Source organism: Lygodium microphyllum, chromosome 15, assembly GCF_053477565.2.
Source record: "Lygodium microphyllum isolate KBCC chromosome 15, Lygodium_microphyllum_v1.1.10, whole genome shotgun sequence".
NCBI classification, from domain to species: Eukaryota; Viridiplantae; Streptophyta; class Polypodiopsida; order Schizaeales; family Lygodiaceae; genus Lygodium; species Lygodium microphyllum.
Genome location: NC_141149.1, coordinates 102729919 through 102732889, shown reverse-complemented (window position 1 = coordinate 102732889; position 2971 = coordinate 102729919). Strand labels below are relative to the sequence as shown.

Sequence of the window (2971 nt, the reverse complement as noted above, 5' to 3'; positions counted from 1 at the left end):
ATTTTCCCAAGGCTTGTGAAACCTTTAAAGTAGCAAACTTATAGGTTTCAATGCAAAGACTTAGGTGAAATAAATTTTCCTTGATAAAATTAGAGGTAGGTTAAGGCCAACCAGAATTTAACAATTCGAGAACTTATTCATTAGATGTTCAAAAGTTTTATAAAAGACAAATCAAAAATTTTATAAGGTGCAAATTGCAATGATATTGAAGCATAGTAACAATATAAATTCTAATGGAAGTCTTCATTGTATCATTTTGGAGAGACCAAAATAATTTTACAAAGGGGCTTTCATTTGGCTTTGTGACTCTCAAGTCATGAACTTATACAACATCCATGGCTCTCTTAAATATGGCACACTCTCACTACAACAATGGCTTCATCACAATATCAAGGAAAAAGCTATTTGATTCTTATGGATCTTCATTTTCTTTTCATCTTCATATCTTCACCTATACATGAGAATCCGAAAGAACACCAAACTAGCTTACAGAGATTGTGATTCGTGAATCAATACATGGATTATAATGCTTATTTATAAGGTTATAGAGCTTACATTTTAATCAAGTGAGCATGCCTTGAAGTCTTCACATAATCGTGCCATAATGTAATTGCTTTGTCAAAGTCAAACTCAAACATTAGAGGACCTTCAATATAAATTCTCATTAAAGTACATGTGCTTTTAGTAGTAAGAGAATTTTTTAATTTGCTCTTAATCACATTTTGGATGCTAAATCCATGCTCACAAATAGCAATGCTACAACATTGTACTAAGGCTACTTGAGCAAGCTTTAATAAAGATCCATATTTCTCTCTCAAAGTTTCATTATTACTAATATAGCATCATGTGCTTTTAAAATTCCATCCTTTCCATTCATTGAATGCTTGAAACTTAAAGGTTTGAAACTATTTTCTCACACAAGTAGGATCAATAATTCTTTCAAAAAACATGCCCCCTTTTAAAGTTTTATCTACCCCATAAATTTTTTTAATCTCTTCTACTTCATCACCTCCATAATTCTTTAGTTCTTTTCTAAATTCTTTGGTAGGAGGATAACATGATGGAGATAATAGTTTAAAGTGACCTAGGATTGAGCTATCATCAAATCTTTTTCTCAAGTTCCCTATACCATGAGTACTGAAGGTCTTTTGAAAAGCTATTGCCTTCTCAAGGTCAGCCACTTTGATAACACACAAGCTCAATGCTCCTATACTTAGGACCTCTTATGGAAGATCTCAAATCATATATAAGACCTTTTGAGGGCCCATAGTCAGGCATAATGGGATATCCACAACTATCTAACTCTAGGGCATTAAGATCCAAGCTAGGTTTCATGATAAACTCTAACTCCATAGCGACTATTTCTGCATCTACTATGCTAGGGATTACAGTGACATCTACTTATGTTTTTTGGAAAAGTTTACTCATGCTTGTTAAATGGGAGAATAGATCTTGTAAGAAATATACGACATATATAAATTCAAATGAGGAAACTTTAGCAAAAATTGAACTATTTTCTAATTTCAAATACTCTAGCAATGGTTCAAGCAAGTCTCAAAACTTGCAAAGGACTTTATGTCTACTCAACCAATGAATTGAGTGTATTATATCAAGCTCAAGAAAAGGCAAGTCAAACTCTTGTTGTAAAACCTTAAGGTTTTCTATTCGAACAATACTTTTTCTAAAGAGAGTTGCAATTTCATTCAAAGTGGAATCTACATGTTTTGCATATGAAAATTTTGCAATTGCCTTACTAGCAAAAAGGTTAGTGCAATGTGCAACACAATGTATAGCTGTTAGAAATGCACATGTATCCTTTAACTTTCTTGCAACCCCACCTTTTTTACCAATCATAACTGAAGCACCATCAGAACCAAAACCAACCAATTTTTGCTCATCAAGGTTATGCTCTAATAGCAAAATTTTCAATGAGGCAAAAAGTCCACTAGAATTTTGATCACCAACCTCTAACAGTTCTAAAAATGAGACTTTTGGTTCATGATTTTTTATATAAGAAACATAAACAATTAAGTTGTCTTCCATCGATATGTCAGTTGATTCATATATCATGATACCATAATAAGGTGATTGCCTAACATATGTGATGTAACTTTCCACTAGTTCTTTTCCTATGTATTGGGCAAAGGTGGCACAAGATTTATCATTACTATACACGCTATTTGGAATATTTAGATCTTGCACTCCCTAAGAAGGTAAGGGTAGGAACAAATTTTGTAAAAGCAAGGTCATTTTGTGCTACAAAGTAAGCAACTCGAAACAAAATTTTCATGGTATCTTCTATAACCTCAAAATGTTTAGATACTCCCATTTCAAAACTTTTTTTTCAAATTTCTTTAGTGCAATGCCCACGCCAATTGTTGGTGTCTCTTGGATTGGGCATGATTCACTAATGCAGTATGTTGAATATTAATAGCCCCTTTGGTTCCAAATTCATTTTTACAATGTTTATCTTCCTTACAAATTTTACAAAAAATTCTTGCTTGGTTTTTATCAAAATCAAGCCATTCAAACTCCGATTTCCATTTATCATTCCAAAGCAACCTAGCTCTTTTACGAGATGATGATTAGCTTTGTTGATTCCAAGGTCTTGTACTTCAACTTCATCCACTTTCTCATCATCAACCACATTTTCTAAATTTTTATTTACTTTATCTTTATTGACTACAATATGCTTTGAAAAACCAGGTAAGCCAAGTAAAGTCGTTTGTTTAGACAATCTTGAAGCCATTGCAAAGACTTACCCGATAATTGAAATGTAAAACTAAGATAAAATCGAAAGTCATGACTTGAGGTCACAACTAGCTCATAATATTTAGTGCTTGAAGGTATTCCTTTAAAAAGTAAAACTTGTCAAATAAAACACAATGAATATATATTACCTATAATGCATTATCTAAGCAAAAAAGAAAAAAGAGAGCAAAAGAGAGAGCTTAAAATCAAACCTTTTTGT

The 2971-nt window shown here is 32.2% G+C and overlaps 1 pseudogene; it reads right to left on the bottom strand.

The window, feature by feature from the left end:
• Positions 1-905: 905 nt before the first annotated feature.
• Positions 906-2250, bottom strand: LOC148024844 (uncharacterized; annotated as a pseudogene).
• Positions 2251-2971: the final 721 nt, after the last annotated feature.